Below are 15,790 nucleotides of genomic sequence, written 5' to 3'. Positions count from 1 at the left end.
AAAATATCTCTTAAATTTAAAAATCTAAAGGAAAAATAGATTACACAAAATGGAAAAGTTTATTTAGAACTCAGATTTCTATAATGAAACATTTTAAGAATTTTGTTTGGAAATGTATGAACTAAGACTTTTTTAACCACAAAGTTTTTAGTCTTGTTTTAATAAAGTCTCTCAGTTATGCAAACTATATGTATGTTTTTAATTACTCATACTTCCTGGATATACATTCAACTGCAAAGGCTTAAAACCCACATGCTTTTAATAGTAAGTTAATTTAAAATTTCAAAAATGAGAAAACACAACTCTGTCTGAAGTCTGTCATTAGGAAATAATCCTAATAATAATGGCAAAGTGCATGAGATTTATTCTTCATCCAGAAATACTAGATAAAATAAATGTTCATGGAATAAGTATTTAATCTCCAGCAATAAGATCAGTTTGGTTTTTTGTTTAACAATTTGGATCTGTTAGGCTATTTTTATGCTGATTTAATATGCTAAATAAAAAGATAGGACATGTATAAATATATACTTATATATAACTGTATATACATATATAAATATATATACATATATTTATATATTTATATTTAGTTGATTTAATAGGCAAGACTTAGCTACACTATGTTACTTCCCTTGATGGAAATTGTCTTGCAGGCAATTTCAGACTACTTAATTTAAACACTGAAAATCTCATTTTGAATTTCAGCTTCAAGTGTGTCACAGATGCCTCAGGCACTCATTGGTGCAAAGCAGACTGAAATACTGTAATTGGAAACTATAAAGAAAACTCACATTTATCTTGAGTTATTTTTCTGCATAATGTAAAAGATTTCTTATATAAAAAAATAATGCTTAAAGAAAAAGAGCGTAGGCTTACTGGATTTGCTGAATAAGGAAGGCCTGTGGGGAAATGTAGATGAGCTAGTGTAGTTTTCAGGACCAGCCTAGACAAATTCAGAAGTACATAACAATTGCTTTTGCTACCCTAGATCTTTCCTAGTTATTAATACTACTAACTTTGATTTAGTAATCACCAGTGTCCATATTTAAACACTTTCTTGGCAGTATCACGTGTTCCAGAATTTTTCTGACTATAAATTCTATCCTCCTAAATTTTCAGAAGACACTGTTAATTAAAAAATAACATTTTCAATAAATACACTGCTACAATTAATATTCTACTTTGCTTTTCTTACCCTCCCTCTCTTCCTTCCTCCTTCCTTCCTTCTTTCCTTCCTTCCTTTCTCCTTTTCTACCTCCCTCCCTCCCTGCTAAATACCAGATATATTCATATTCAGGTAACTCATGAATCATTAATGTATAATAAATGCAAAACAGAAAACCTATAGTGTATAATGATAAGATAGTAAATAGTATAAGTTAATGCTGATTTAGAGAAGTAATGAAAGGCTTCAAGGGGACAGACATGTGAAATAATGCAACTCATTACAAATTTCACAGAAAACTCAGTGTTCTGAAATGTAAGGAGAGAGGAGGGTAAAAGAATGGAATTAGAACATTCTCTAACACCATATACAAAAGTAAACTCAAAATGGATTAAAGACCTAAATGTAAGACTGAATACTATAAAACTCCTAGAGGAAAACATAGGTAGAACACTCTTTGACATAAATTGCAGTAATATATATTTTTTTGGATCCATCTCTTAAAGGAAATAAAAGCAAAAACAAACAAGTGGGACCTAATTAAACTTACAGGCTTTTGCACAACAAAGGAAACCAACAACAAAATGAAAAGACAGACTACTGGATGGGAGAAGATATTTGCAGATGATATGATCGATAGGGATTAATATCCAACATATATAAACAGCTCATACAACTTAACATCAAAGAAACGAATAACACAAATAAAAAAATGGGCAGAAGACCTAAATAGACATTTTCCAATGCAGATAGACAACAGGCACGTGAAAAGATGCTCAACATTGCTAATCATCAGGGAAATTCAAATCAAAGCCACAATGAGATATCACCTCATACCTGTCAGAATGGCAATTGCCAAAAAGAACACAAATAAGAAATGTTGGCAAGGATGTGGAGAAAAGGGAACCCTCATGCACCGTTGGTGGGAATGTAAATTGGTGCAGCCACTGTAGAGGAGAGTATGGATGTCTCTCAAAAACCTAAAAATAGAACTAGCATATGACCCAGCAATTCCACTGCTGGGTATACACGAAAAAAACAAAAACACTAATCCTAAAAGATACATGCATCCCAATGTTCACAGCAGCATTATTTACGATAGCCAAGACGTGGAAGCAACCTCAGTGTCCATCAACAGATGAATGATCAAGAAGCTGTGGTATATGTACACAAGGGAATATTAGCCATAAGAAACAATGAGATTTTGCCATTGACAGCAACATGGATGGACTTGGAGGGCATTATGCTAAGTGAAATAAGTCAGACAGAGAACGACAAATACTGTATGATATCAATTATATGTGGAATCTAAAAAAATACAACAAACTAGTGAATATAACAAAAATGTAGCAGACTCACAGATATGGAGAACAAACTAGTGGTTACCAGTGGGAAGAGGGGCAATTTAGGGATAGGGGAGTAAGAGGTTACAAGCTATTAGGTATAAAATAAGCTACAAAGGGAATATGGCCAATATTTTATAATAACTATAACTGGAGTGTAAAATTTAAAAATTTTGAATCACCATATTGTACATCTGTAACATATAATATTGTATAGCAACTACACTTTAATAAAAAATATATTAAAAAAATAAATAAAAGAGTAGAAGACACTATGATCAGATTATGATCTACACAATGTTAGGTATTAAAGCTTGTTTTTCTCATTATAATGAAAGACACATTTGTAAAATATTCAAAGATTATAGATTAAGAGAGGTAATATATGCAAAGCTTTTAAAGAGGTGATTGACACACAGCAGCACTCAGTAAACGTTGGGTTTCCAACTATATGCTAATGAGAAAATTAAATTTATATCTAAAATACTCCATTCTTCCACCCCCATTACAAAGACAGTTTAGTCTATATTTCTGTATGAATATATTGAAACACACATATATACACACATGTGTGCATATATATATTTCATATAGCATCATACTATCCATTCTTTATTTAGGACTATTATAACATTCTCTGACTTATTTTTTTACTTAACACAATATATTGACATTTTATATGTTGGTACATATTTACATGTATGTCGATACTTCTATTATTATCTAACCACTCATTTATTGATGAACATCTGATTTATTTCCAAATTATTTAGTATTTTAATCAATGCTACAATTGAATTTTTTAATACTGTGAAAGACGATAACCTTTTTAAAAATTTCTAACTCGTTATACATTTAGCATTGCACATTAAGCTAATTGGTACAAAAATGAACAATTTTAATATTAACACATATTATCAACTTAACCACTCATACTGAGTAATACCAACATATTTTCAAAAGATTACTTACCAATTTTCCCAATTTTAATTCTTTTTTCTAATTATCTATTTATATTTATATAATCAACTATTTCTAATCAATTTGTAAACATCTTCATACAGCAAGGACATTAGCCAGAGCTTTCTAACTAGGGAACTGAAACACCCCAGTGTTCCATAAATAGCACAGGATGTCAAGAGATGGATTCCCTTAGCCTCACAGTGGCTTGTTAAAGACGAGGTCAGCTGCATTGGTCCTGTCACTTCTGACTGAGAATGGGATCCTTGTTTATCCTGGTTTGGCATATAAATATTATCATTTTTTATCTGTACTATGATGTGAAAAAGATTGAGAAGTACATCTTGAAAATGTACTGCAAATAGGGCTTTTATTTTCTAGTTTTTTATTTATTGAGTTTATAAGATTTTTACTAGATTTATTTTTTTAGTTTCTGTAGTTACATTTATGATCATATATATATATAATTTAAAAAGTAGTACAAGTGAGAAAGACTGTCGGCCTAAGTCAATAAAATGTCGCTGTGAATTAAATGAAGAGTGAGGAATAATAATAACATAAAGAAGATATTTTTAGCAGTTACCATTTATTAAAGAAAGATCAGCAAATTAGAAGGACAAAAAGAGAATAAGGCTAAAGAAGCCCAAAGAAGAACCTAGATTCAGACATTTTAAAGTAAATATGTACCTAAATATTATTAACTCTAACTGTAATTTAATATATAAAGGACTCTATTTGTTGTTTTCCTAGTAAGGGCCAGAATTCATTTGTTCATTCAATACTATTTATTGAGTGTCTAATATGTTTTAAGTCCTCTTCTGCATGCAAGAGATTCAGCCATGAACAGAAAAAAGGCATAGTCCTCTCTCGCACAGCTTCAATTCTAGAAAATAAAGGCACATTATAAAAGGATAATAAATAAAATTTGTGGCACATCGAATGTGTTATAGAGAAAATAAAACAGGTAGTGGGGGAATAGGGATAATTGTCAGGGTGTGGGAAGCAAGTGGGAACAACATTTTTTTTTTTAAGGCAAAATTCACACTTTCTTTTTTTAAAATTAATTAATTAATTAATTTATTTTTGGCTGCATTGGGTCTTCGTTGCTGCACGCGGGCTTTCTCTCCCCGCTACTCTTCGTTGCAGTGCACGGGCTTCTCATCGCAGTGGCTTGTCTTTGTTGTGGAGCACGGGCTCTAGGCACGTGAGCTTCAGTAGTTGTGGCATGTGGGCTCAGTAGTTGTGGTGCATGGGCTTAGTTGCTCCACAGCATGTGGGGTCTTCTCGGACCAGGGCTCGAACCCGTGTCCCCTGCATTGGCAGGTGGATTCTTAACCACTGCGCCACCAGGGAAGTCCCAGGAATGACATTTTATTATAGGGTGGTGAGGGAACATTCGTGCCCACCCATTTGGTTAATAGAAGGTAGTGACCATCGTAAAAGAAATGTATTATGGTGTCGGTAGTGTAAGCCAAATGGCAGAGGGTTGAATAAGTAGTTAGAGAAACAGAGAAGAGAAAACATGCTTGGGTGAGTTTTAGTAATGAAAAGGAGAGAGATGGCGAAAGAGATGAAAGGGATCTTAAGGTTGAGAAAGAGGATGTGTTTGCCATTTCTGGTTTAGTTTAATTTAGGAAAACTTTAGCATGTTTCTGAGCTGAAGAAAAAGCTAGAGAATGAATAATTAATGCAAACTGGGCTCTGGATGAAATGTGAGAAGACAGGATAAAGAACATTACCCTCTAATAGGAGGAAACCAGAGATGATGCAATGCATATGTATAGAAAAGTGTACAAGGTGGTTTTTTAAAATAGAGTGCTATTATTTGGAAATATATCCTGAAGGGAATGAACAGATGATGAGGAGAATGGAAAAATTGTCTAAAATAAAATAAAGGAAGTTTCCGGTTGTCTCTAACTTTGCATTTCATTAATATTATATGTAAGGTCAATATATCAAAATAGTAAAAATGCATACACTATATATCTATAGATATATGTACTTATTTCTTTATTATTCTAACTCCTCTATCTCCAGTGCATATTTTTCAATTAGTTTTCAACTCAGAGAGGATGTGGGGGTTTTGATTGATCTATAGTGTTACTTTTCTAATCATATTTTTTCCTCTTCAGTCATATAAAGAAGCCAAATGTTGCAGTATTTATATCTTTGTACATCACTGTGGTTGTAGATTATTTTTACATGTAGAAGGAATTAACCATACAATATGTTTTTGTGTATGCTATCAGCATTTAATGAGTTTTACGTACAAAGTGTAATTTTACTAATAATTGGTTAAAACCATTCTATTATTAGAGATTTTGTTTAAAATGTATTTCTCTTCATCTCTGAAAAGGTACTTTGAAGTTTAAAAAATACATTCAAAATGAAATCATGTGTTCAGTTTGAAATTCAACAAAAGTAGAGCAAGTTGTTTGTGTCAGACCGATTTATGGGGATACGTGGATGGTCATGCAGATGACACAACTTTGGTAATTCATACATAAAGGAAATAGTACTATGAAGTGACAAGCAGTGCTTTCACTTGTTGATTTCCTACACTTGGACATCAATTCACACCAAAATGTAATGATTCTACATGTTGATTTAAAATAATTTTTATAGGTTTATGGCATGCCTTTACAGTTTAAATACATGATTTGTGAATTAGGGTAAAAATAATTTGTTTTAATTTTGGTTGGGAAACTAGGTTAGGGAAGAAGTATTTTATTTCCAAAATAGAAAATCACATTTATTTCATAATAAGCCATGAAAAATAATACCTAAACCTGCTGTTATCTTATAATACACCAATGATTAGACCATTATTGAATATTTAACTATGTGTAAGGTACTAATTATCCAAGGTGTTATGAAGGACCTAGTACATTTTACAAACTTTGCTTTGAAGAAACCTGCATTCCTGGGGTCCATCAGTGAACACTACAGACAAAGATCTCTCTCTCCCTTTGCAACCTACATTCTATTGGGCTGATGCACATGGTAAAAATAATATAGCAAATAATTTTTTGTGTTTTAAGAGGCAATAAATGTTATGAAAAATAAAAATGTAGAGTAGGTCCTGCTAAGGGGAATTGGGAATGCTGGTGTTGAGGATGGAGTTTGAGGAGGGTTACAATTTGAAAAATGTTTGTCAGGGTAGGAGGTAAGGTTTAAGCAAAGATTTGAAGGAAGTGGAATGAGGCACACGGCTATCTGGGGAATCTTCCAGCAGAGGCAATAGCCAGAGCAAAGTCCCTAAGGCGAACACTACATGGTTTTTTCCAGAAATGGAAAGGAGGCCAACAGCATGGCTAGGGCGGAGTGGGGAAGGACAGTGGAGAAGATGAGGTAAGAGCGGGCCAGGTCACACAGGGTCACTACATGTATTACACACATGTAGTAATTTGAATAGCGACCTCTAAAAGACTTTTCCACCCATAACTGGGAATGCCACCTTATTTGCAATATGATTTTTGCAGATGTAATTATAGTAAAAATTTTGAGATGAGATCATACTGGATTTAGTTTGAGCTTTAAATCCAGTGACTAGTGTCCTTTTAAGAAAAGAAGACACAGTTCTACCATGTAACAATGTGACCTTGTCCAATTTACTTAACTTTTATAAGCCTAATTTTCCTCAAGTATACAAAAATTCTTTCCACAATGGTTACAACAGTCAGAATAATTCTACATTTCGTGCATTATATGAAAAGAAAAATACAATTTCAGTATAAGGATTTGTGCCCTTTGGGCAACACTGTATGAAGTTATATCTCAAAAATCACAGAAGTAGAGCTACATGAAATTATTGACATGTATTGTAAATACAGGCATACTTCATTTTATTGTGCTTCCCTTTCTAATGCTTTGTGGGTACTGTATATTTTACACATTGAAGGTTTGTGACAACCCTGCGTTGAGCAAGTGTATTGGTGCCATTTTTCCAACAGCATTTGCTCACTTCGTATTTGTGTCATATTTTCACAATATTCCATTAATATTATATTTGTTCTGGTAACCTGTGATCAGTGATCTTTGATGTTACTATTACAACTCTCTGAAGGCTCAGATGATGGTTAGCATTTTTTAGCAATAACGTATTTTTTAATTAAGGTATATACATTGTTTTATAGACATGATGCTATTGCACATTTAATAGACTACAGTGTAGACTAAACATAATTTTTATATGTACCTGGAAACCGAAAAAATTTAAAAATTTGAAACATTCTCTGAGAAACAGCCGTATGTGTATAAAATTCCATTATATATACATATATATAATGGAATGTTATTCAGTCATAAAAAGAAGAAAATCTTGTCATTTGCAACAACATGGATGAAACTTACAGGCAGTATACTAAGTGAAATAAATCAGAGGAAGACAAATACTATATAAATTCCTAGGTCTAATGTAAAACACAGTGACTGTAATACTAAAATAATTAGAAAACCATGACTGTAATTATATCAACACTATATTATCTATCACAAAACTCTTAGCTTATTATTTGTTAGAAAAGAAACATTTTTTCTGACTGCAATGGTATTATAATGAACTTCGGAAAGAGGCACTTTCTTTTCCTTTTAATAATACTTTTATAATCCAAAAAGAATTTTTGTAAATCTCAGAAGACCAGAGATAATTAAGACAGAGGATCTTTTACAAAGTGTCCTCTGCAGAGTTTTATAGATGCCAAGGATTAACCCTGCCTAGTGGCATGGTGAGCTATTTTATGACATCAAGGTTGAAGGGATTTGAATCCCCCCCATGGGCTCTGCCTCTAACCATTATACATTTGTTAAAGGGAATGATTTTTTTTTTAAATGAGAAACTGTGTTTGAAAAATACTGATTTAAGGTTTTTAATAAGTTCTATAGGAATTTTCAGTCTGATGTGATTGCTTTTAATCTCCTGATTTAAGAATATATATATAATCTATTTATATTATATTATAATGTTTTTGGAAAAATTGATTTGCTTTTGTTTAAAGGATTAGGTTTAGCTGTATTCTGTCTCACTGGTGTGATAACAATTGCAATGAAAATCAAGCGGTATCTTGAATTTAACGATATAAAAAGGAAAACACCCCTCTAAATATGGATTATTGACTAGGCGCTGAAAAACAATCATGGAATAAGTGGAGGAATTGTCAGGGTCTACTCAGTGCTGTTCAGGATTATTCAAGGCAAAACTGTTATAGCCAGCTTTCAAGAAAAATTGCTGAAAATTGCAAATGCTGCCTCAAATCCTGTAATGACATTTTGTAAAAGCATGACTCAAAGAGGTGAAGCTGACCTTTAACACTGCAAGTTGCCCATTCTATTCTCACTGACCTTACCATTTCAAAGCTCTTCATTTTAAAATCAAAGACGTTGTTTTAATATAAAATGCAATACTTTCAAATATCACTGCCACGAACACCATCTTACCTCAAATATTCCTTTAATTTCCAGATATTTCTAGTTCTTTAAAGAACAACATTTCAGTATTATTTGATATTTCATATCTAAATGATATATATATAAAACAGATGCAGACAAAAAAAAAATTCCCACAAAAGCTTTCTTTCTATACCCAAAGGACCAGGAAAGGAACAGCCTAGCAAGAAGGAAAATTTTAGGCAATCATTTCTCTACTCCAGTCAGAATCTCAAGAAAAACAAAATAAAACACTGTGGTGCTAGTCTCACCCAGGGCAGCAGAAGCCAAGGGGGGAGCACGAACTTCCACCCAAACCAGATTGTAATGACAAATACCAACTCCCCCACTGCCTGGTCGGTGCTGCTGGAGAAGGACAAAAGCTAGCCAGGGCTCACCTAGGGCAGGAAGGAGTCCCTCCCTCCCCGTTCTTCCTCCCCTACACAGAGAATCTGGAAAGACCACGTGGGGAGCCTAGACTTCTATCCCATCCAACAGCGTGAGGACTCCCTGCCCTTGGACAGGATAGTGTCAAAGGAAGCTAGGTAAAAGAGAAAGTTTAAATAAGATCCATAGTCTCATAACATAATATCCCAAAATGTCCAGTATAGAAATGAACAGTCCAATTAGAAACTGTGCAAAACACATGAAAAGATATTTCATTGAAGAGGATATGCACATAGCATGTGAATACATGAAAGGTGATCAGCATCATTATCCCTGATGCAAATTAAAACCACAATGAGATATCACTTTATATCTACTTAGAAAGCCTATATACGGAATAGTGAATACCAAATTCTGGAAAGAATGAGGGAGAAATAGATTCTCATACATTAAAGGTGGAAATGTAAAATGGTAAAACCACCCTGAAAAAAAATGTTTGGTAGTTTCTTATAAAACTCAATATCCAGTTATCATACAACCAAGTGATTGCACTCTTGAGTATTTATCCCAGAGAAATGAAAATTTATCTTCATGCACAAATCTGTACAGTAATGCTTTACAACAGCTATGCTAATAATAGTGAAAATTGGAAACAGCTCAGACCGCCTTCAACTGGTGACTAGCTAAACAAGCTGGGATGCATTTATGCCACCATAATGCATTTATGCTACTCATCAATAAGAAAGAACTAATTTCTGATACACACGAAAACTTGGATGAATCTCCAGAGAATTATGTTGAATAAAAAATGCCAATTCTAAAGGTTACCTACTATATGATTCCATTTATATAACATTTTTGAGGTAATAAAATTATTCAAATATAGAAAAGATCAGGAGTTAAGGAGGGGGTGTGAGAATAAAAGAAACAGATGTAGCTATAAAAGTACAGCATGACCGATGCCTTTTTAACGGAAATGTATGCATCATGATTATACCAATGTTAATATCCTGGTGAGATGTTTACAGATTTGAAGGATGCTGCCTTTGGTGGGAATGGGCAGAGGATACAGGGATTGTCTCTATATTATTTCTTAAAACTGCATGAGAATGTATAATTATTTTAAAATAAAATTTTAAAAAGCCTCAGCACTTATTTCATTGTATTGACTCTAAATGCTTCTAATTTACAACATATTTACCCAACAAAACTACCAATCTAATTCATCATTTGTCAGAGCCTTCCATTTTAAAAAAAAAAGTTTGAAGCTTGATTTATATAACATAAAATGTACGGATTTTAATTGCACGTATTTCTAAGATTTTTAAATGTGTATACTCATGTAACTCTAGTCAAGACATTTCTTCCACCCACAAAATTCCTCTATTTATGTCATTTAATATATGTAAAACAAAATATTTATTTCCATTTTTTGGTATTCCTTAGATTTAATGTACTTAAGTCCTAAATCTAGACTTGAGTAAGACTGATCAATTCATCTTAAATGTCAATTGAGCTTTAAGCGAATGTGTACAAATTTGAAAGTCTAAGTAACCCAGCAAGTGAAAGACACTGTTCAGAACCAACTCCCAAATTTATCTTAATCTCTTTCTTATTTTCTTTTTTTAAAATTAATTTTTATTGGAGTATAGTTGTTTTACAATGTTGTGCCAGTTTCTACTGTACAGCAAGATGAATCAGCTATACGTATACATATATGCCCTCTTTTTTGGATTTCCTTCCCATTTAGGTCACCACAGTGCATTAAGTAGAGTTCCCTGTGCTATACAGTATATTCTCATTAGTTATCTATTTTATACATAGTATCAATACTGTATATATGTCAATCCCCATCTCCCAATTCCTCCTATCTATCATGTCTACTAATTGCATTCATGTTTGGATTCAGATTTGTTTTTCTAATGCAATTTTACAGTAAAAAATTACGTTTATCATCTTCATGTGATTTCCATGCAGTCAATAAAGAAGGAAATGTTTACCTTCTTTTTAACTGTTTATTCATTACATAAGTTCTTCTGAGATATAAACTCTGATATAAATATATAAATAATAATGTTACATCATCACAAATTATCAGTTGTATATATTCTTATACGGCACACAAAAATATTTATTCTTCAGCATATGGTAAGTAGATGTTTACTCTCTCCAGTTAAAATAATCATGGCATTGTCTAGATAAACTATAAACTCTACTTATATTACTTTACCCCTAACTGGAGATACAGCTCAAGTAAATCAGGTGCAACAAACATAATGTTTGTTGATAATAACAAATGATAAGGCAGGCATTACCCTAATGTTAAATCTCATACAAAAATAGCTTTTGATATCCAGATGGATGTTATCTCTAAAAACAGTTTAGATGACAAAGTACAGCATCTACGTACATGCTTTTATAAATTATGTGAGCATTCTAAATTATCAGCAGTGATAAACTCTGATACGGTATTCAGGAGGTGTGTTTTCCACAATGCAAAGTCAATCTAGAAGTGCATTTCACTGTGCCATAAAATGTTTAATTTTTTTTCTCTGCCTACTTTATATATCAATCTGTGATTAATTTACAAGAATTTAAAGGATTCTTTATTTTACATAAGATTTATATTAGATATAATGGTGTGAAGAAATTGAAGGCTCTTATTATTTTTCATTTGTATTGTGCTGACTAGGCAGCCTTTGAGTCAGCCTGCACACTGGTATAAATTAAGGGCTCAGACAAATTTATTGTGAAAACCAATACAGATATGAACTATTATGCCGTTATTTTCCCAAAAGCAAGAGAGAAATATATTTTGAAATATAACAAGAAGATTAGAACAAATCAGTCTTTATATTTATTACCCCTAGTGAAATATAGTTTAATGTTAGTTTCAAAGCAGTTTGTGTCCAAAAGATTAACTAATTTTTATGCAAAAGCTTTAGATCTTTGAAAGTAATGGAATTAAAGATAAAAATAGGAAAGGTACGTAATTCATTGCAGCAGTTTTCCAAGAAATATTCCACATTTTCTAGGAAATATATGCTTATAAGAAGTGAACTCTCTTTAGGATATTAGAATATTAATCTTGCACAATAGGCCAAACATCACGAAAGGCCTTAGACCTCTACTCACTCAGCCAGCCTAGTGAAGCAAAACCTGAGGCTAAGATATTTAAGTGACTTATTTTAGTTCAACAGCTTATTTAGTTCAACAGAGGAAGCCATCTGCCGAACCAAGATTCTCTGTTACTCAAATTATTGGGCTTTCTATGAGGCTTAATGCGTATTTGTTTGGGGCTTATAAGATAAAACATACTAATCTTGAGTCATTTTAATATGTCTCTTGGGTAAAAAAAACGGAATTTAATATTTTTAGACATCTAATAAAATCCAATTATAGTAATTTATTAAAATATAAAGTTAAATATGTAAGAGAAAATTAAATCACTACTAATGAAATGAGTTGATTTTTCTAATAGCAATAAGTAAAAGCAATCAATATATGCTTTTAAACATATAATAAACTAAATGCATTCATTCATTCATTCTCTCACATAACCCACAATGAAAGATGAGTTAGAACAACCGGAGAGATTAATTAAAGAAGGACTACCCTTGATACTGTAGCAGCAAGAAAAAAAGTAGCTGGTGCAGTTAAAAACTCCGTCAGGCTTTATCTTGGCAATGTTTTGAAGCATACGTAATGAAAGACTTTGCACTATTTCTTAATCATCGACAACCATCTCTTTGGGATACATAATTGACAAGGTCCGTCATAAAAGGTCATGTTAGGAAAGATCAGTCAGCTTACCTAACATATACAGAAAATGTACATATATATACCATCTCAAGTTCCAAAGTACACACATGCTCATAGAGGTGAATTTTCTTTTTGATGTTAGAATAGTTGCAAATGGGGTGAAAAAATGAAAAAAAGAAGGGGAGCCTACCAATAACACCAAAGTACATTCCAAATGAAAGAATTGCTATGGCTAGTAACAGTTACAACAGCAGACCGACCAGAGATGGTATACAGATGCTAAGAAGATGTCAGTAGGGAAAGCATAAGACTGCAGATGCTCGCTACTAAAAAGCAGATTCAGGGATCACCATCTGTAGTACTCTGGTGCCAAGTACCTCTTATATATGGCCACTGCCACTGGCTAAAATGAAGATCCATATTAAGAGAACACAAAAGAAGACCACATGGCAGACACTTTCCTGATACCAAGAGACCAGTTTAACTACAATTCCCTACATGTTGCCAACTTCCTCTAGAGTAAAACTGTAACACTGGACCTCATGCATCAGTCAGTGAATTCGAGCCACCTTTTAATTACTGCATAATCTATCTAAAAAGACTGAACCATGAATCTTGGCTTTGCAGAACTGAGAGGAGAAATCTATAAATATTCATAAAATAGTGATATTAGCTAAGCCCATGGCAGTTGTTGAATCTGATAACTAAAAAAGCCAAAAAAAATTTGGGAAGAACTAACTCCATGATTATGCTCAGGCACAGAGGCTATTTATATGCATGAGGTAATAAGCACAACAACAACAGTAATTTGAATTTTCTCAGCTCATTGGTGTTCTTAGAATCTTTTCTTAGTGTCTTTGAGGGTCAAAAACCTAGTGTCACAGAGGTTTAGCATCTTTCTTATGAACTTTCTGGATGCTGCTTTGCTTATCCACTGCCACTGCTGTCACTGCTTTTCCACCAACCTCTGCATTGGCCGGTTAAGGATTTTGGTCTCCTCTAGCCTTGGATATGACTCCATGATCCTGGGTGATGCCGTGGCCAACACCACCATCTCCTCTATTGTTCTATCACCACCCTACTGTCTGTTTGTCCTTCACTTCTTCCCTATACCTCTATATATGCACTTGAGATCTAAACTGACAAAGCTAAGCCTGATACTTACGAGAATATCTCTTTCCCTTTACACTCGCCGGGAACAAAAAGGTCAATCTGAGTTCAAAGATTAATGCCAATGACCACTTGGCTTTCATTCAGGATTGATTATATTTGCCATGCAAACAAGCATATTATATCCCAGACTAACACATACAAGTGAATGGACATATTCCCTGATGGCTCCTTAGCTCTTCACAGGGTGCAGAGTAAGTCCTGTCAGGAGGTCCCTGCAATCCAATCAGAGCAAGGAGCCTGCTGGGGAGAAAGAGTGCTGCATAGAGGTCTTACTGACTTTATCACATTAAACAGCACTCAAGGGTCTGCTTACTACCTTTTAAACAAATTCCATGTTAGGCCACAGTCATGAACGTCCTTGTTCTCTTTCCAAACAAAATATTGGATCCATATGCAGCCCTGCTCAATGTTTCCCACTTCAGTACTATTTACTTACCCACTTTATTCTCAAAGAATACTATCTGAATGGCATTGTATAATAGATACACTGGCCCTGGAGCATCTCTTTTCTAAATTCAAAATGTTTGTGTCCCAATATTTTATAGATTTTGTTTGGTGAAAGCATTCTTTTAATTCTTACTTCTACTACTCACCACCACTGTTCACTCAGTGACATATTCATGTGACCACTTGGTCCTCAGAATCACTCTTCCTAGATGACATATTAAGGCTTTGCATCTAGATCAGATGTTGTGCCTGTGCCTTTCCACCACCCTCACCCTTCATCATAGGAAGCATCCTTACAAAAAGCTTGTCAATAGCCCTACAAATAGAACCAGCTTGGGTCTTCACACAGGAAGCTACTCCTCACTCATTAAAGGAGATTTGCTTTCCCTTTTTGGCAGTTGACCAGATGAAAACTGTGGACATAGCCTGGGCTTAAACTCAGATTATCACTGCACTTTTAGCTTTGGAAAGAAGGTGCCTGATTTAGTGTGAGGTCCAAGAAATGCTAAACTAGAAAAATTTTAATTTGCATTCCAGCTTTGCCAATTACTAAGGGTGTTACCTTGAACCCCTTTTTTTTTTTTTTTGCATTTCTGAGTCTTATTTTTCAAATTTGTAAAATGGGGACTGTAGCTATCTCATAGGTTTTATTTTGTTACATAATTTTATAATAATGTAGATGAAATACTTGGCACAATAGCTGGCCTTTACTATATATTCAGTAATTCTTGGTTGCTGTCACATTCACGTTCATGTTATTTCTATAATTAATTCTATTTCTGATAATCTAATACTTCTATTACATGACTTAAAAATATTTTCATACTAGAAAGACTTTATCATTCCTTTGATGTCATTTCTAGATAAGGGTAAAATAACTTAGAGGCCCTCTTATCCAAATATCAGCTTCTAAAGGGGTATAAAAAAATCAGTCTTATAATGACCCATGGGGTTTGTAGAATTACAGAAATTTTCATCTTCAGATTATAGACCTTTTGTTATGGGTTGAATCATGTCTTCCAAAACAGATGTTGAAGTCCTATTCACCAGTACCTCTCAATGTGACCTTATTTGAAAATAGGGTCTTTGTAGATGATCAAGTCAAGATGAGTTTGTTAGAGCTGCC

The 15,790-nt window shown here is 33.4% G+C and overlaps 1 protein-coding gene across 2 annotated transcripts in view; it reads right to left on the bottom strand.

Annotated features, from left to right (window-relative positions):
- Nucleotides 1-15,790, bottom strand: part of SGCZ (sarcoglycan zeta) — a 902,846-nt gene that overhangs the window by 221,979 nt on the left and 665,077 nt on the right. The gene's annotated exons all lie outside the window — the stretch shown is intronic.

This window comes from Balaenoptera musculus, chromosome 21 (assembly GCF_009873245.2).
Source record: "Balaenoptera musculus isolate JJ_BM4_2016_0621 chromosome 21, mBalMus1.pri.v3, whole genome shotgun sequence".
Classification (NCBI taxonomy): domain Eukaryota; kingdom Metazoa; phylum Chordata; class Mammalia; order Artiodactyla; family Balaenopteridae; genus Balaenoptera; species Balaenoptera musculus.
Note: the sequence above shows the minus strand (reverse complement) of the source record. Positions and strands in the feature narration are given on the sequence as shown.